Here is a 20,768-nt window from a genome sequence, read left to right as displayed (position 1 = left end):
AAATCAGAGGCAAAAGGAATTCTGCATTAATTTCTTTCAGAGTGCTCTTATCGACACCTCATGAATAATGTATTCCTGCAGTGAATGGGGACATACATTGCACATAGAGTATTTGTGTAGTTGTCTACACAGAGTGCATGCACTTAGAATCATAGAATCAATAAGGTTGGAAAAGACCTCAGAGATCATCAAGTCCAACCTATCACCCAAGACCTCATGACTACTAAGCCATGGCTCCAAGGGCGACGTCCAATCCTTTTTTGAACACCTCTAGGGACAGTGACTCCACCACCTCCCTGGGCAGCACATTCCAATGGCCATTCACTCTTTCTGTGCAGAACTTTCTACTCACCTCGAGCCTAAACTTCCTTTGGTGCAGCTTGAGACTGTGTCCTCTTGTTCTGGTGCTGGCTGCATCCAGAGCGCAACACACTTCTCGTTTCTAAGCTTCTCTCTGAGTGCTCATTTGTAACAGTTAGATAGGAAAGCAAGATTAAAAAGCAAAAGGAAAAAGCTTACACAAATCTAATTGAAACTTTTAATTAGTCTTATGCTATTTTTAGGCTGTCTCAAGGCTTCATAATTGAGCCTTTACAGTTGTACAAACAAACAGAAGACCAGTAAGAACCTGAAATTCATGATGCTTACTAATGAAGCCAGCCTGGAAAGCTCTTCATTGAATATTGCAGTTTGATTGCCATCATATTCTGATTGGCCCCTTGATATGCATTTCAATGAGCACATGGGATGTGAAATGTAAAGCAAGGTGTTACCAGGGGTATTTCACTAGGGCTGACAAGATTCAAATGAAAAGGAAAAAAAAAACCAAAACCCAAACCCAAAACTATTTGATGTTCTGGTTTATGAAAATATTAAAAAAGGAAGTCCAAGAAAGGCACAATTTAATTTATTAGAAGGAGCTTAGAGTAACTTACATGAATAAATTCATTTTAAATCACAAGGAACGCCTGGGAAAGGAGGGACTTTAATCTCCTTATTAAGAAATGGCTTCATTCATGTCATTGGGTTTGCAGTGGACAGCCAAACAGCAATTGAGGCTTTTGCATTCTCATTGACCTTGAAATGTTTATTGTGACAAAGAAGAAACATTATAGCAAGAAGAACAAAATCCTTACTATTTTTGCTTCTAGGTGCACATGAACTGCTAACTCCAGTTTCTGAAGTTTACAGGCTTACAGGATGTTAGGGGTTGGAACACCCCTGCTAGTGCAGGACCATAGCAGAGGATGCACAGGAATGCATCCAGAAGGGTCTTGAAAGTCTCCAGAGAAGGATACCCCACAACTTCTCTGGGCAGCCTGTTATGCTGCTCTGGGAGCCTCACAATGAAGAAGTTCCTCCTCAAATTGAGGTGGAATGTCCTGTGCTGGAGTTTATATTCATTATCCTTAGTCCTATCCCAGGGTGCAACTGAGCAGAGCCAGCCTCTCCCTCTTGAGCCCCAGCCCTCAGATATTTATAAACATTTATTAAATCTCCTCTCAGTCTTCTCTTTTCCAGACTAAAAAGCCCCAGGGCCTCTCCTCATAGGGCAGTGCTGGTTGCTCTTCATTGGGCTCTCTCCAGCAGATCCCTGTCCCTCTTGAACTGGGGAGCCCAGAACTGCATACAATATTCCAGGTGAGGTCTCACCAGGGTGGAGTAGAGAGGGAGGAGAACCTCCCTGGATCTGCTGGACACACTCCTCTGAATGCACCCCAGGATGATATTGGCCCTATTGGCCATAAGGGCATGTTGCCAGTTATCCACCAGGGCTCCCAGGTCCTTCTGTACATCAGTTCAGCAGTTTCATCCAATTTCTACTGAATTTATTTTTTTTTTTTTATCTTGAAATTTTTAATTTAATTATTATTCGATTTCCTGTTTATTTTGTGAAGGGCTTAAAGAATTTATTCTGATCATTACTATAGTTTCACTGTAGAAATACAGAATTAACCAGGTTGAAAAAGACCTGAGATCATCAAGCCCAACCTATCACCCAACAACATCTAATCAACTAAACCATGGCACCAAGTGCCCCATCCAGGCTCTTCTTAAACACCCCCAGGGATGGTGACTCCACCACCTCCCTGGGCAGCACACTCCAATGCATGTTAAAACAGAAAAATAATATGTCTTCTTTCAAATAGAATAGAATAGAATAGAATAGAATAGAATAGAATAGAATAGAATAGAATAGAATAGAATAAACGAGGTTGGAAGAGACCTTTGAGATCATCGAGTCCAACCTATCACCCAACAGCATCTAATCAACTAAACCATGGCACCAAGTGTCTCATCCAGGCTCTTCCCAAACACTTCCAGGGATGGTGACTCCACCACCTCCCTGGGCAGCACATTCCAATGGCCAATCTCTCTTTCTGGGAAGAATTTCTTCCAACATCCAACCTAAACCTCCCCTGGCACAGCTTGAGACTGCGTCCTCTTGTTCTGTTGGGAGAAGAGACCAACCCCCACCTGCCTACAACCTCCCTTCAGGTAGTTGTAGAGAGCAAGAAGGTCTCCCCTGAGCCTTCTCTTCTCCAGGCTAATCACTCCCAGCTCCCTCAGCCTCTCCTCATTGAAGCATGGAAATTAATTACTTCTTGTCCTCTTGCCTGTTCTTCATTCTATCATTGGCCAGAGTGGGAAGGCTGCTATTTTGCTGGAAAAAATACAGAAAACTGTTGAAATGATTGAAGCTTTCCTATAGTGAGAGAGATTACAAAGCCCCCACAAGAACTCAGCTAGGTGAAGCAAGAGTTCTTCTTAACGAGGCTGTAGGAAGCTGGCATGGGCCACGGTCATTAAGCCACACACTCTCTAAAATGAGCAAATCACCTTCTCTAGTGAATGGCTGAAACTCCACTGCAGTCAGTGAAGCTGCCTGGCACTGGAGTTCTTCCAGTTTGTAACAAGATTAAAACCAAGCTCAAAAACAAAGAGGGCTTTAAGTACTCATCTTTCCCCCAGTGCTCCTGACAATAAGAGAGGAGAAGAATAGATGACTGAAGGAAACAGCTCTTTGCATGTAATAATTTATTACCATCATGGTGTTTTGCTGTTTGGGTTGTTTTGTTTTCCATCTAAAGTCTTTACAGAGTTTGTTTTAAACACAAAGCAGCAAGTGAAGTTGCAAGTGTCCAAGCACCTGTGGAAGGATCTTTTTGGATTGATCTGGTACAGTTTGCTTTTCTGTAGGTATATTTTCTATATCTATTACTTACTGAACAATACCACAGAACCATGGAACTGTCAGAGTTTGGAAGTGATTGATGAGAGGAATGGAAAGATTATTGAGACAGCTAAAATTCTTGACATTCACAGGACAAATAACATCATAGAATCATAGAATTATTAGGGTTAGAAGGGACCTCAAGGATCAGCCAGTTCCAAGCCCCCTCCCATGGGCAGGGACACCTCACACTACATCAGGTTGCTCACAGCCACATCCAGCCTGGCTGCAAAAACCTCCAGGGAGGAGGCTTCCACCACCTCCCTGGGCAACCTGTGCCAGGCTCTCACCACCCTCATGGGGAAGAACTTCTTCCTAACATCCAATCTGAATCTACCTATTTCTAGTTTTGTTCCATTCCCCCCAGTCCTATCACTCCCTGACACCCTCAAAAGTCCCTCTGCAGCTTTCTTGTAGCCCTCTACAGATACTGGAAGGCCACAATTAGGTCTTTTCATTGCTTTCTCTTCTCCAGACTGAACAGCCCCAACTCTGTCTGTCTCTGCAGGAGAGGAGCTCCAGCCCTCTGCTCATCCTCATGGGCCTTCTCTAGACACCTTCCAGCACCTCCAGATCCTTCCTGTACTAGGGGCTCCAGAACTGGACACAGTGCTCCAGGTGGGGTCTCACCACAGTGGAGGAGGGGGTAGAATCCCCTCCCTGGCCCTGCTGGCTATACTTCTCCTGATGGAGCCCAGGCTCTGGTTGGCTTTCTGGGCTGCAAGTGCACACTGGTGGCTCATCCTTCTGCATACTTTGTGTTAACCTCTTGATCCTACTGGTAGGGCAATTAGTGCAGAAGAGTGACTGTAGTGATCTATATTTTATGGAAGATGCTTCACATTTCAGTTCCTTAAAATACTAACTTTTGTACTCTCTATCATTCTTCTATTTGGAAAATCTTTACCCTTCAGTCATTACATTTTCATCCTTTTTATCAAACATATTTTATGGATATAGTGATAGTATTTCCTGATCCACTTTGGTAAAGAAGGCTCCCACATTTGTTCTTGGATGTTTAAATCATAGAGTCAGAGAATAGTTTGGGTTGGAAGGGATCTTTAAAGGTCATCTAGTCCAACCACACCCCCCCTCCCCCTTAATTAAAGAGGGACATCCTCAAGTAGATCAGGTTGCCCAGAGTCCTGTTGAGCCTCACTTTGAGTATCTCCAAGGATGGGATCCCAGCCACCTCCCTGGGAAAACTATTCCAGTGTTCCACCACCCTCATGGTAAAGAACTTGTTCCTAATGTCCATTCTAAATCTGTTCCTCTGTAGTTTGAATCTATTGTCCCTCATCCTATCACTGTAAACAGTCTCTCTCCATCTTTCCTGTAGGCCCCCTTCAGGTACTGGGAGGCTGCTATTAGGTCTCCCTGGAGACTTCTCTTCTCCAGGCTGAACACCCCCAGCTACCTCATAGGCAGGCAGAGAGTGATCTGCCGTTGGAATGCACTGCCCAGAGAGGTGGTGGAGTCCCCATCCCCGGAGATCTTCAAGAAGAGACTGGATGAGGCACTTAGTGCCATGGTCTAGTTGATTGGATAGGGCTGGGTGATAGGGTGGACTGGATGATCTTGGAGGTCTCTTCCAACTTGGTTGTTTCTATGATTCTGTGAATTAAGAACAGTTGAAGTTTTCTGTTTCTTCTCTGCAGTAGCTTCTGTTCTGTGTTGAGAGTATTGAGAATGTGTTGATAAATGCACTCATACAGTAGCTGGCCTGAGGATTTGGAGAGCCACAACAATGAAAGGTAAGGCTATGAACAGAGTGATATCTGAATCATGCATCACATTCAAAGTTAAGTGGTTGAGTTCAGATTTGTTTTCATTTTATCATTCTAGAAAGAAAACCTCTGGTGACAATTCACCAAGGCTGTCAATGGCCTTTTATTTCTTCCCAGCATGGTTCAATTGCAACCCTTCTCAAATATGATAAAAACCAAACCAACAATGGTTGTAAGAGGTTGAAGGTCCAGTTCTGTTGTTGTGTCAAGTCTGGTGATCTTGTTTTCACCTCATTCTGCATCAGAAAGCTTACGTGAAGCAGAAGTCCTACAAGTCCTTATGAGGATGATCAGAGGGCTGGAGCTCCTCTCTTGTGAGGACAGACTGAGGGATTTGGGGCTGTTCAGTCTGGAGAAGAGAAAGCAGTGAGAAGACCTAATTGTGGCCTTCCAGTATCTGAAGGGGCCTACAAGAAAGCTGGGGAGGGACTTTTGAGGGTGTCAGGGAGTGATAGGACTGGGGGGAATGGAACAAAACTAGAAATGGGTAGATTCAGATTGGATGTTAGGAAGAAGTTCTTCCCCATGAGGGTGGTGAGAGACTGGCACAGGTTGCCCAGGGAGGTGGTGGAAGCCTCATCCCCAGAGGTTTTTGCAGCCAGGCTGGATGTGGCTGTGAGCAACCTGCTGTAGTGTGAGGTGTCCCTGCCCATGGCAGGGATGTTGGAACCAGATGCTCCTTGAGGTCCCTTCCAACCCTAACAATTCTATAATTCCAAGTCAGTTCTTCAGATTTGAAACACTCAAATGCAACATCAGATTATGAATGGAGAGTCTGAGGCATCTCTCACTTTCTTTTATAAACAAATAGTAATCAATACAGCATCAGGTTCTGTTCTTAACATCATAGCAATAAACACAACCAAGAAACACCCTTTAAGTTCGAGTGCAACTGGTATCCTAATAAAACAAAGTATTTTACTCGAGTGTAAGGTGTCAGAGTTCACCAGGACTGAGAATTGAGCAAAAGAGAGCCTGAAAGCCTCTAAGTTTTAATTACCATTAAATGTTTGTGTTCTTTCTACATTAAACAATAAGTGTGCCCATGAGGTGCAAAATGGCATCTTGGCATGCATCAAGAATAGTGTGGCCAGCAGGAGCAGGGAAGTCATTCTGCCCTGGACTCAGCACTGGTTAGGCCACACCTTGAGTCCTGTGTCCGGTTCTGGGCCCCTCAGTTTAGGAAAGATGTTGAGATGCTGGAAGGTGTCCAGAGAAGGGCAACAAAGCTGGGGAGGGGTCTGGAGCACAGCCCTGTGGGAAGAGGCTGAGGGAGTTGGGGTTGCTTAGCCTGGAGAAGAGGAGGCTCAGGGGAGACCTTATTGCTCCTTATTGCCAGGAGGGGGTTGGTCTCTTCTCCAGGCAACCAGCACCAGAACAAGAGGACACAGTCTCAAGCTGTGCCAGGGGAAGTGTAGGCTCAAGGTGAGGAGAAAGTTCTTCACTGAGCGAGTCGTTCATCACTGGAATGTGCTGCCCAGGGAGGTGGTGGAGTCACCATCCCTGGAGGTGTTCAAGAGGGCATTGGACATGGCACTTGGTGCCATGGTTTAGTCATGAGGTGTTGGGTGACAGGTTGGGCTTGATGATCTTTGAGGTCTCTTCCAAACTTGGTGATTCTGTGAAAAGCAGAATCAGGACCAAAACTAAAGCAAACCCAACAAACACAGAGTAACCCAAGCAATGTCACAGAGCGGGAAAGGCTTGACAAGTGCAGAAGGAAAACTGCCTCCTCGTGTGAGAAGCTGCAGTGAGGAGATAAATGCCATTTTATTTCTTTGTATTTTTTTAATATTAAATGTGATGCTCATTGATCAATATCATGTAAGCCAAGTCTGAACAGCAGGCTGTTAGAACGATGAGCAGAGGAAAGGGCAAAGATATCACCTAGAGAACTTTACTGGATACCAAGTTTTCTGCTGATAAAAGCCCTGTAAGAGTTTACAACACCTTGGTCAGGCAGAAGGGGATTTTCAGGCATTAAAAACTGTTTGATCAGAATTCAACAGTGAAAAGAACAATTTTCAGAGGCCCAGGTGACTTCCATTGGCCTTGCAGGGGAAACTAAGCAGAATTCATCTCCTTGAATTCATGCACCTGAAATGTGGCCTCATAGTGTGAAAAAGGCCTCTAGGTGTCTTTCACAATCAAATGAGCGAAATATCCCCAGAAATTATTTTGTCACCATTCAAACTATTAAACTCTTAAGGTGATGGATTTCCTTAAGACAGCTCAACAGGGTGCTGGCCCAGCTGTGCCAGGGGAGGTTTAGGCTGGATGTTAGGAAGAAGTTCTTCCTAGAAGGAGAGATTGGCCATTGGGATGTGCTGCCCAGGGAGGTGGTGGAGTCACCATCACTGGAGGTGTTTAAGAAGAGACTGTATGAGGCAGTTAGTGCCATGGTTTAGGTGATAGGTTGGACTTGATGGTCTCTGAGGTCTCTTCCAACCTGGTTAATTCTGCATTCTGTATTTAAACTACATTCTTACCCTGAAAGGTTGGAATAGATGATCCTTGGGGTCCATTCCAACCTGGTATTCTATGAACTCTATGAACACATGAGATTCAGCAGAAGGGCTTTGCCACCCCTTTTTTTCTTTGGATTAATTGCCCTGTGCAGATTCTCATTTCTAGCAGCTGGTGAAAGGAGTGCAAACAAAATTTCAATAGGTAGCAAACTTTTAGCTGGTTCAAGCTAGCTGAAACCCATCCTCTTGCAAAGAGATTCTGGGAGGCATTAATGCACTATGTCAGTTGGATTATAGTTTTGGGGTGGAGAGGGATAGGCAGTCTTGAGGCAGATCCACCAGCAACCACAAACACAAAGGGGCTCCCAATGTAGAGCGTTACAGATATCTTGTTTGTCTGATTTTTCCCTTGCACAAAGGATTATTTTCAGGTTCAGTCCTACACCAGCAATTTTTGCTTCACTTTTGCTGTTGAAGTAGCTTGGCAGAAGCCCCTTCAGGTCCCTGGAAGAAAAAGAGACCCCATAAAAACCTGTCACTTGCTTTTGAAAGGAAAATATTGTAAAGATTTCATCTGAATTACTGAGAGATCTGTTTTAAATTTAGGCCTGTCTGACACATGAGGAGATAATAAATGTTTTTAAAAGCATCTTCAGAATGTTGGCTCTTTATCCCCTGCACTGCTTTGCTGTACCTTTACTATTTCAGGTAAGAGGTATAAAAGCATCTCTCGTTGTTCTCAGTTTATTTTGATATTTCTGAGAGCTACTGCAATCCAGCAGGCAGAAAAACATGAAAATTTGTGAGGAGCAGATCACAGAATGTTAGGGGGCTGGAAGGGACCTTGAAAGATCATCCAGTCCAACCCCCCTGCCAGAGAATGCCATTAAAATGTGTGTCTCTTTTGAGTCGGGATACGGATGAAGATGTTCAGTTCTAAATGCTTCCCTTCTCTGTACAAAAAACTTGCCATCACACTAAAATATAAAGAACAATAGGAAGCTGCAAACATTTAATTGGACTCTAAGTCCTTCATAGAAAGAGAGATTGGCCACTGGAATGTGCTGCCCAGGGAGGTGGTGGAGTCACCATCACTGGAGGTGTTTAGGGAGAGAGTGGATGGGGTGCTCAGTGCCATGGTTTAGTTGATTCGATGGTGTTGGGTGATAGGTTGGACTTGATGATCTCAAAGGTCTTTTCCAACCTGGTTAATTGTATTCTATCAAAAGTTTCATGAGTAGCCAGCTGTTGTTCCAGTCCTCACAATTAGCTGGACCCTTGGTAACAGAAGCCTAATATTTTCCACCAGAAAACTGCTTGCCAGTTTTACAATAGGTGTGGTACAATCGTTACAACCTCCATTTAATCAGTGTATGTATACTAAACCCTGGCTCAAAGGGAAATCTTTCACAGGAGATGCTATTTTCAGTACTGTGTTTATTGCTTTGTCTGTCCCAATCACAGCCTAACTCCTAAGCCCAAGGGAGACATCTTCACTTATGACTTGGCACAGTGTGAACCTAACAGATGGACAGAAGCATTAAGTAGCCAAAAGCTGGTGCTCTGTGCACATTTAGGGTGTTTGCTGATGACAGGGTTCTCAGAGAGGAATTTTCAAACAGCTGTCAATCCTACTGCTACAACCCCATGTTTAACTGGATGCAGCACTACTAATTCAGCTTTCAGATATTCCTGCTGTGAAACAAGGACAACCTATGCAAGGAAAGCATTTACTTGGGGTTTTGAATTCCAATGTGCATGTGAGCTGCCACAAGGGAAAATACATAAGGCTTGAGCCTTGGAGCACTGAATAGAATAGAATTAACCAGGTTGGAAAAGACCTTAGAGATCATCGAGTCCAACCTATCACCCAACACCATCAAATCAATTAAACCATGGCACCGAGAGCCCCATCCACTGCATCCTGGACATTATCTTCTGTTTGCCTCTGTAAAGATATCCTTCACTAAATACAGCTGAAAGCTACTGGTAGAGGTTTGGAAACCAGGCCACGCAGGAGGGTGTCCTTTTGCCACAGATAGATATTCATGCAGCAGGGAAAGGCAGCTTAAATCTCACTGGCCACCGAGGACTTCAACCCTTCTGAGCTGTCACATTCAGACAGGGTCAAGAAAGGCAAAATGAACTGATTATTTCAAATGTTTTGAAGATTCTGCAGAAAACCCAGGGTTTGGGTGGGTGTTTTTTTCCTTCCCAAATCCTTTTTATCTTTAGAGTCAAGGGATCACGTACTGAATCTGATTGGTTCTGTCAAGAAGAGCAGGACTTTTGTATTATCTTCAAACATCTGTGATAAATATTTGATCTGTGACATTCTGTTTCTGGGGAATCTTGCCAAGGGGGATGCTAACAAGAAAACCTTTTGATTGTAATCAGTGCTGCTAAGCATTTCTGGAAGCTGTAGAGGATGCTTGTGCATTTCAGAGCAGCACACAGTCTCCGGGGAAGGGAACAAAATGATGTGGTCAGAGAATATTGTGGGTTTTCTCTCCTATATTCTCACCATGCCCATGTTTCCAGTGCTTTGTAATACAATAGAATAAACCAGGTTGGAAGAGACCCTCAAGATCATCGTGTCCAACCTATCATCCAACACCACCTAATCAACTAAACCATGCAACCAAGCACCCTATCGAGTCTCCTCCTGAAGGCCTCCAGTGATGGCGACCCCACCACCTCTCTCTATGCTGACAGAGTTCTTCACAGTACATTGAAGCAATTTTAATTCCCCATTTAAAGGACTTTTTTTGAGAGTCAGCTGATACTTGACACATGCTTTGAGGGCTCTACTTGTAAAAGATTACTAGATCAGGGTCCAATGTTTATTAAGAGCAAATCAAAATTGCTGTAGGGGAATGTTTGTCACAATACTTCCACCCACGAGGTACACTGAGAAGTATATGTGCCAGCACCTGTAAGGAAAACCCAATTAAATCATGGTTGAGTGACGTTAAGGTTTGAGGAGAGAATATTTTAATCACCATTTAACAACCTGGAAGAAGATATTTAATGATAAATGCATATTTAATTATTTGTATTTCTCAGCAACTATTTCTTTAAACAAATGTCATTTCATTGCTTTGTTTTCTTTTTGCTTCTTTACTTTGCCTGCTTTTTATATCTATGCTTTCTCTACTGCTTTAAACTTCTTTGCAAATCATTTTGGAAAGGGAAACTCTGTGCCTGTGGTGTAGACGAAAGTTGCAAAGTTATTAGAGACAAGCATTAAAATGCTCTTTATTTGTGTTTTCCTCAGTGCCCTTCCTTATATTTCACTGTGTTTAATATAGAATGGCTACCTGCAAGTTATTGTACACAAGGTTTAACTCATTAGACAAGAACCTGTATGAGAGAGCTCAAGTACATTTGGGATTCCTAAACATCCAAAGTTACTTTAAGTTTAGACAAACAGGACAAAACCAGTGCTCACAATGAGCCAAGTAGCCCACCAATAATCACAGAAACATCCTGGTTGAAAAATATCAACAAGGCCAACCCAGAACCTTACTCTACAAGGGTCACCCCTAAACCAAAGCCCCAAGCACCACATCCAAACCACCATGAAATACAGCCAGGCTTGGGGACTCAATCACCTCCCTGGGCAGCACATTCCAATGCCTGGACACTCTTGCCCTGAAAAAGTGTTTCCTAATGCCCAGTCTAAGCCTACCCAGTGGCAGCTTGAGGTCATTTCCTCTTGTTCTATCACTAATTACCTGTGAGAAGAGACCAGCAGCAGCCTCTCCACAACCTCCTTTCAGATAGCTGTAGAGAGCAATGAGGTCTCCCCTCAACCTCCTCTTTTCCAAACTAACCATCCCCAGCTCCTTCAGTTGCTCTTCATCAGATTTATTCTCCAGGCCCTTCCCAGCTTCCTTGCCCTCCTCTGCCCCGGCTCCAGCACCTCCACATCTCTCTTGTATTGAGGTGCCCAAAACTGGACACAATACTCAAGGTGTGGCCTCACCAGAGCTGAGTCCCAGGGGACAATCCCCTCCCTGCTCCTGCTGGACACAACACTTCTAACACAGCCCTGCTGCTGCCCTGTATGCTTCTCTGCTGCATGCAGCCAACCTGAATCTGCTGTTCCCAAATTCACCATGAATGCTTTGAGCATGAGCTTTGGCTTGTCCATCAGACAGTGTGGTTGGGAGAAAAGAAGATCACAGGACCTGGCATGCAAAAACCATCCCAGCAAGGAGCTCTTACTTAGGTTGTATGGCTATCCATTTGTCCTCTCCCTGCAATGGGGGGGTGTGGGGTGTGTGGAAATCAAAACCAAAACAAATCAACCCAAACCCAACCAAACAAACCATAAACCATCAGCAAAACAAGACAACAAAAGAAACAAAAAAAACCAGCAAAAGTTAATTAAAAATGAAATAAACCAACCCAAGCTCCTACCATTGGAATCTGAGCTTGTGCATAAGCTTGCTAAAGAAAGTTTAATAAGGAGGAAAGAGTCTTAATTCCTCCTGTGTACAGAAAAGAGAGAGTGGTAGAAATGAAGAATGCAGGCAATAAAGCAGAAATTTTTACCACAGTTTTAAAAGACAAATATCCTAGCTCTAAAAATCTATTAGGTTAAGTAACACCTTGCCTCACTAGGGATCGTTTTGAGCATGTTCTATTGGCAAATTACTTATTTTTCGCTCACTTCAAGGTGCCTGCTTCATGTTTCATGATGTAAAGCAGCTTCTTTCACCAGGAGGCTCCTGAGCATGGGAAGAAATGGTAAAGTGGCTTCTATCTGATGGGGGTTTTTTGTCAAGCAGTTGAACTGCTTTTGCTGAATCACATTTTAAAACCTTGACAGTGATTTAAACGTCCATGAATTTAAGCTTTGCTCCTAACGTGCCATAATGTCATAACACTATTCAGCAAGGCAGGGATGAGAATTTTTAAGTGGTGCAGTGCACTCTCTGTAGACATGTGGTCCCTCATCTCTCCTTAATTATCATGCAGAGATATAAATGCAGGGGTCTGGCAGAAAGGGATGTGAGGGTTATAATCAACAAGCAGCCGAACAGGAGCCAGCAGCATGCCCATGTCCTGACTGGGATTAGAAACGCTGTGTCCAGCAGGAGCAGGGAGGTGATTTTCCCCAGGGACTCAGCTCTGCTGAGGCCACACCTGGAATATTTGACCCAGTTTTGGGCACCTCAATACAAGAGAGATGTGGAGGTGCTGGAGCCAGTGCAGAGGAGGGCAAGGAAGCTGGGAAGGGCCTGGAGAATAAATCTGATGAAGAGCAACTGAAGGAGCTGGGGATGGTTAGCTTGGAAAAGAGGAGGCTGAGGAGAGGCTTTCAGGTACTTGTAGAGAGGAATGAGGTCTCCCCTCAGCCTCCTCTTTTCCAAGCTAACCATCCCCAGCTCCTTCAGTTGCTATTCATCAAGTACCTGAAAGGACATTGTAGAGAAGCTGGTGCTGCTCTCTTCTCACAGGTAATTAGTGATAGAACACGATGGAATGGCCTCAACCTGTGACTGGGTAGGGTTAGACTGGATATTAGGAAACATTTATTCATGGCAAGAGTGGTCAGGGATTGGAATGTGCTGCCCAGGAAGATGGTGGAGTCCCCAAATCTGGATGTGTTTCAAGGTGGTTTGGATGTGGTGCTTAGGGACACAGTTTAAGGGTGAACCTTGTAGAGTAGGGGTATAAGTTGGACTTGGTGATCCTGAGGGTCTTTTCCAGCCAGAATGTTACTGGGATTGTTCCAGACACAGCAAAGTCAGAGGAAGAGCAGCCCACTCATCCCCAACAGCAGCATTGGTTTCTTTTGTAACGAAGTCTTGTTCTATCTATTACAAACTGAATGGTTTCTGTCTCCTATTATTTTTCAGGTTCAACAGAAGAGATGCTGGAGAGAAAATGTCACTCTCTGCAGGTCATGCATTCTGCACACAGACACAAGCCTGGAATTCTCTTCCTGAGGAGAAAGGAACCAGTCTGCCCCAAGCTCATTCATGACTCTTCATTCTTGCTTGGCTACTTTTTTTCTGTATTGATCCTGATGAGAAAAGGACATCACATTTGTGCAGCATATGCATGAAACTCTTGATTTTCTATTTGCTCTGTTCCATATTCACAATGAGACAGAATACTCTAAGGCTACTCTCTTGGGTTACTTCTTCCACAGAACTGTCAGGGTTGGAAGGGACCTTAAGGATTGCATAGTTCCATGCCCCCTGTCATGGGCAGGGACACTTCCCACTAGATCAGGCTGCCCAACCACAGTGATATTATAATGATAACTATTGATAAGGCTGGCTCCCTGTTACAATAATAATTGGAATTATGGATCTGTTTTACTCTTCAGTGTGTAGAAAGAAACATTTTATCCATATCCTCGGCCTACTAAATGATCTTTTCCCTTGTCTACTAGTGAAATAAATCAGTCATATCTTACTACCTTTGACAATGGTTAAATCAAAGTCTTCATACAAACACTGGAGTGCTGGCCTGAATTCACAGTGTTGACCAATTGGGTCTTCAGGTAGTGTTTCATAAGGAAAACACTCACTGGTTTCTTAATTCAGTACATCATGTCTCTCACTGGGAATCTGTTGCTTGCAGAAAGTTTGTGGAAGAAGATGGAATTACAGAATCACAGGGTTCAGAAGGGACCTCCTGAGACTGAGTCCAACCCCCCTGCCAGAGCAGAGCCACAGACTGTAGTGCAGGTTGCACAGAAGCATATCCAGAACTTGAAAGTCTTGAAAGTCTCCAGAGAAGAAGACTCTACGACCTCTCTGGGCAGCCTGTTCCAGTACTCCATGATGCTCACAGTAAAGAACTTCCTCCTCATGCTGAGATGGAGCTTCTTGTGCTGTAGTTCATATCCATCACTCAAACTGTTCTGTCCCAAATTATCAATCTCCAAGCTCTGCAGGAAGCATGGATAAAATGTTTGAAATGAAAAGAGAGCAGCTTGGGCTCTACAAGGAGACTTGTGACTGAAAACCTCAGCTGTCACTTCAAAGAGATGCTAGACTACAAACCCCAACCCTTCCACATGTGTGCAAACTCTCAACTGCAGCTGCAGAAAGGCTTGAAATACAAATGTGTAATGATAAAATGTGATTTATTGTATCCCAATGCATGTTTCATTTTGGCCTCACTGAGAAGAGCTGCCAAAAGGGAAGTAAATTAAGTGATTGTCCTTCTTTGCATATTTACCTGCATTTGTTACAGAGGCACAGCAGCACTCCAGCAAGTTGCTCATTTACTAAGGCAGTTACCATTTTACTGGCTCAGAAGCCAAACTTGATTTTTGAGGTACTATGAAGGCCTGCAAAGGACACCTGTTGAAATAGAAGGCTCAGAACATTGTCAGGTTAGTTGCTGAAATTATCACCTTCAAATTAACGTATTTCTGGAAAAAAGTTACCTCAGTAGACACCAGAGTGTTTATTGCCAGGCATTTCAGAGGGTTTGGAAGCAAAGCTATTAACAAAAGCCTGTCACAGAATCAGGGAGTGGTAGGGGTTGGAAAAGACCTCTGAAGACCATGCAGCCCAACCCTCCTGCAGTACCCTTCCTACCCTTTCTGATTCAAAATTCATGGAGTCAGGCTGCAAGATCAGGCATGGATTGTGGAATTTTCTTTCCAGAATGACATCCTCTAATATATAGGAAGAAAATTTCTCTTTGAGTTATGAATTTACTTCAGTGTTTCCACTACCTACACTTCAGACAAAGACTAACTTTTGCTGAGCAATAGGATTGGAACAGCCAAACCCTTTCCACCAGTTCAGAGGGATTTAAAATGGTTCTTATGAAAATCATTTTTATTCACTCTTGAATTTCATGGAATCATTTCATTTCTTATGTCAGCATACAGAGGATCTTATTTGCAAAATAAGGTATCTTCAAACCCCAAATCCATCAGTCCCTCATAAATCCCTTCTTATCTTTTGAGTGCTATCTACAATAAAAAAACCTGCCTTTAAAGAGGTTGACTTGGTCCAGTAGAGGGTTTCTCTGCCCATGGCAAGAGATGGAACTAGACCATAGATTCACCAGAGCTGGAAGGAGCCTCTAATGATCATCTAGTTTAATCCCGCTGCCTCCTTCACCAGCACCCGTGGATGATATTGGAGCAGTCATCAATGTTGTTCCCTACCTAACCGGGGGGCCACCAGGCCCCCCGGCCTTTGTTGTCACCACCACCATCACCCAGTGCACACTGTGGGCACTCACCGGTGATGAGAGGAGGATCCCTCAGCCCAAATGGGCTCAGCTTGGGGCTGCTGCCCTTCCTGGTGGGGATTAAATAGGGGAGCTGGTGGGGAGGGCAAAGTGGCCACACCTGGGGTGGGAGGAGACTCTAACTGAGCTCAGGTGCTCTGGGATTTGAGGGGAAAAAGGGGGGAAATGGGGTGGTTGGGGTGGAAAGGGGCAGGCTGTGAAGGCAGTGTTGTTGAGAAAGAATGGAGATTAAAATTATATTCAGACATGAATTATTGACTTTTAGTGATTGCTAGATGCTCAATATGGCTGGTTTAAGGATGTTGCACTTCTCTTGGATATTAGATAATCTATTGACAAACCCAAACATGATGTTGATAGGCCAGTATTAAGCTCAGTAATCAAAAAAAAAACCCCACACACCTTCTGCTGAGGTAATTGTGTAGCTGTCATCTCAGTAAACTCTTGATCTCAACCCAGAGGGGTTTATTGGGGGTTGTTTTCCCACCCATCTGTGTGTGGCGAGGGGGTTTGCTTCTGAGAGCAGGCTGTGTGAGGCCAGGACACTGCTGGGCTGAAGGGGAGCCAATGGGTTTAGCCAGCAGAGCTGAAGTCTCCTCCAGCTAAACAGGAACAGTGCATGCCACAAGGAACCCTGCAGCCTCTCTTGTGTGAGTATGGAGGCAATCTGAGTGCAAGATGGAAACCCTTTGCTCTACAAAGTGCAGGAATTGCAAAGAAAAGCAGGGAAGAGAGAGTTCTTCCAGAAGGCACAAGTTGGCCATGAGCAGTTCTCTGGTCCTAGTAGATGGGCATCAGATCCCCATTTGAGTAGGGGAAGATCTCAAGAACTGACTGTATTGGAGGCTCTGGTGAGGCCACACCTTGGGCACTGTGTCCAGTTTTGGGCATCTCAATACAAGGGAGATGTGGAGGTGCTGGAGCCAGTGCAGAGGAGGGCAAAGAATCTGTGAAGGGCCTGGAGAATAAATAGTAAGCATAATTGGGAATAAGTGGGAAAAGCAGCCCTGTTCTTTACATCCAGCTTCATAAGCCTAAGGCTCAGCATGCATTTCTCAACATTTATTTGCTTGTTGCCATGGTCCCCACAAAGACTTTACAGAGCCTTTGTCAACTGGAACTTTGCAAGAAGAGGTTTTTATCAGCTGGAACTTTGCAAGACCTTTCTGCCAAGTATTATTCATTGGTGTTTAATAATTGCATAATAATTAGTGCATAATAACTGTTGAGGGAGCTGTCCTTGCTCCCTAAGGAGCTGACATTGAAAAGAGTAATCACCCACATATTAGAAGAAGAGTTTCTGAGGCAAGGGTGGAACAAAGAGGTGAAAACTGCAGCTGGTATCATGGTTTTGGTTGGTATTGTGCTGTAATTAGCACAATGCAACTCATTCTGTTGAAGTACATAGAATAGCAGGAATGCTCAAGGTGGATAGGGAATGTTTAAAATGCCAGGCCCTAATTACTGGACAGTAAAGCTCAGGATCTAACAGAATTAATTCTTGAATGAAGGAGGATTTGATTTGATGACATTTATTGTGTTGGCAGTATGTATTGTTTGGGATAACATTGATGGTGTGGAGAACTTGTCCAGAGGGTATCCTAGTTTGAGCTGTCACACAACTAATTTTATCCAGCCATTTCACTTTTCAGCTCAGTCTCTTCTAACTTCTTTCTGCAGTTAACAGTATCTATTTTATTTTTTTCCAGGCAGCTTTTAACTCTAAAAATTCTTATGCTTGGTATCTGCAGTTCCTGCCACAGTAACTACTCCTGCCACAGTTACTACTGAGCATTGGTATGCAGAAAGGCACTTTCTTACATTTGCTCCCCAAAATACCCAAGGTAAATCTTAAGCAGCACATTGGGGTGCCATAAAGCAAGAGGTTGAACCTGTGGGGAGGAGTGGAGAAGTGACCAACAGAGTATTCCACTCTGCATAAATCATATTCACTGTAAAGCTGAGAGATGAATAACACAATCATAGAATCACAGAATCAGCCAGGTTGGAAAAGACCTCAGAGATCATCAAGTCCAACCTATTACCTAATACCTAACACCTCCTAACAAGTAAACCATGGCTCCAAGTGCCACATCTAATCCCTTTTTGAACACCTCCAGGGACAGGGACTCCACCACCTCCCTGGGCAGCACATTCCTATGGCCAACAAATCTTTCTGTGAAGAATGAATCACCCAGGTTGGAAAGGACCTCCAAGATCATCTGAAGTGAGCTCTGTTTTGCCTCTGATTCCAGTCCAGGGACTCCTGAGTACATTTCCAGAATTCAGGTGCTTCTCAGTCCATTGTGAAACTTCCCACAGTGTCAGGGGTGACAGTGAAGCAATTGCCATCAGGGGGGTTGTGTTTGATGTTGGATTTCCATATGTTTCTGGATATTTCATTTTATTGGTATTCTTTCATTAAAGCACTTTTAGTTTTAAGTTTACAGGATGTTAGGGGTTGGAAGGGACTTCTGAAGATCATCCAGTCCAGCCCTCACTGCCAGAGCAGGACCATACAATCTAGCACAGGTTGCACAGGAACGCATCCAGATGAGTCTTGAAAGTCTCCAGAGAGGGAGACTCCACAACCTCTCTGGGCAGCCTGTTCCAGTGCTCTGTGACCCTCACAGTGAAGAAGTTCCTCGTCGTATTGAGGTGGAACCTCCTGTGCTGTAGTTTCTATCCATTGCCTCTTGACCTATCCCAGGGTGCAAATGAGCAGAGCCTGTCCCCTCCCTCCTGACCCCCAGCCCTCAGATATTTATAGACATTTATTAAATCCCCTCTCAGTCTTCTCTTCAGACTAACCAGCCCCAGGGTTCTAAGCCTCTCCTCATCAGGCATTGCTCCATTCCCTCAATCATCCTGGTAGCTCTCTTGAGTAAAACCCTGTCCCTCCTGAATTGGGGAGCCCAGAACTGGATTCAATATTCCAGGTGTGGCCACACCAGGTGGAGGTTGCTCTCTTCTCCCAGACAACCAGCACCAGAACAAGAGGACACAGTCTCAAGCTGTGCAAGGGGAAGTTTAGGCTTGATCTTAGAAAGAAGTTCTTCATAGAAAGAGAGATTGGCCATTGGAATGTGCTGCCCAGGGAGGTGGTGGAGTCCCCGTCCTTGAAAGTGTTTAAAAAGAGCCTGGCTGAGGCACTTGGTGCCATGGTTTAGTTGATTAGATAGGGTTGGCTGATCGGCTGGACTTGATGATCTTGGAGGTCTCTTCCAACCTTGTTGATTCTGTGCTTCTGTGAAATCAAGGCAGCCTAAAAAAAGCATTACAGACTTCTAAAACAATAACTTTGCCAAACACTTACAATGCAGTCCTGCTATTTGCATTTTCCTTCATGCAATGAGATGATTAAAAGGAAAACATTTGTTCACACTTCATTTACATTTATTAAAGTGCTGGTGTGGTTACTCACCCAAGGAAAGGAGAGATTTGGGACAAATAAGTTAAATTTCAGAAATTCATTAGTGAAAGTAATTATGCTTCTTCTTGTGAACTAATGAACTTGAAGCAAATCTGCACCCAAAAAAAAGAGGTCTCTTTATTTGTCTCTAAAAATACCTGTTGGGAGAGCATTAATAAATCATGACCTTGAAGGCAGCAGGGCAAGTTCAAGTGGATGTATCGTGTGTGAATGCAGGAAAAGTGCACTTCTGAATCACATAGAGCTTATTTTTTAGCTGCCAGCATTCCAGAAAGATGATTAAGGTTATACTCAAAGCAGCAAGACTTCATGTGGAATGTTACATGGAAATGTGGATCCTCACCTTTAAGGGCATGTGGAATAAATGACGATAGAATGATCAAGGCAAGAATCTTTCAGCCATTTAACACTGAAGGAGACTGAAATAATTTGGTTTGCTTTCCCCATAGGAGTTCTGGCCACTCTTTATAAGTGTGTTGGTTGTGTAATCCCCATGGAGGGAGAAGAAAAGCTTGAATAAAAGGAAAAGGAAGGGACAAAACTAAATGCCCATCAATTATATATAAAGAGGGAAAGTTATTGTGTTGATCTACACTTGTGCTAGATGCCTGATGCTCCCTGCAGAGTGGGATTTAAATCTACTAATTCCTTTGACTTCCCTGCATTTCCCTGGTACATTACTGGCTGTTGGTTAGATAAATTGAAGTCTTCCTATGTTCAGTTTGTACAGAGGCTGTAAATACAACTCTGGGCTCTCTCCTTCGGGTCTTCTCTGCTGCATAGGAGAGTTGTCACTTCTGTCAATAAATAATGTGATGGTAGAGATGAGCCTTGGAATGGCAGCATTTATATCCCTAGAGGAAGATGCAGAAGCACTACCTTTGCAAGAAAGGTATTTAATGTACTGCTACCAAAGGGTGACAAATCATAGAATCATAGAATTGTTAGGGTTGGAAGGGACCTCAAGGATCAGCCAGTTCCAACCCCCCTGCCATGGGCAGGGACACCTCACACTACAGCAGGTTGCTCACAGCCGCATCCAGCCTGGCTGCAAAAACCTCCAGGGATGAGGCTTCCACCTCCTCCCTGGGCAACCTGTGCCAGTGTCTCACCACCCTCATGGGGAAGAACTTCCTCCTGACATCCAATCTGAATCTACCCATTTCTAGTTTTGCCCCATCCCCCCAAGTCCTATCACTCCCTGACACCCTATTTATATTGTTCTAAAATAAGAGCAGAAGCACAAATTTCTTGTTATGGTCTAGCTCATCTATTTGATCTGGTTTAGATTTGCCTCAACACACACAACCTCCTGTAAGCCTTTTTTAAGCCAAGTTTCTTGGAATGAAAGGAAGCCCTGCAACTTTCTGAACTAGTTTATTTTGGCTCAGAATTTCTCAGGCAGATGTTACAAATGGCAAGGCTTGCCTGTTCTGGGCCTCAGTGCAGAGATTATTCACCACAGCAGACAGAGTCCTTTCAATTTTACTGCCAGTTATGAGCTTATGAGCAGCACACCACAGTGCCCTGATTAGTTTTTGTTTTCCTTCCCTCCCAATTATTGGTAGGACTGGAACAGAATGATAAGGATATTCTTCCTGATAAAT

The sequence above is a fragment of the Dryobates pubescens genome, chromosome 5 (assembly GCF_014839835.1).
Source record: "Dryobates pubescens isolate bDryPub1 chromosome 5, bDryPub1.pri, whole genome shotgun sequence".
Taxonomy (NCBI): domain Eukaryota; kingdom Metazoa; phylum Chordata; class Aves; order Piciformes; family Picidae; genus Dryobates; species Dryobates pubescens.
This window is presented reverse-complemented; position numbering follows the sequence as displayed.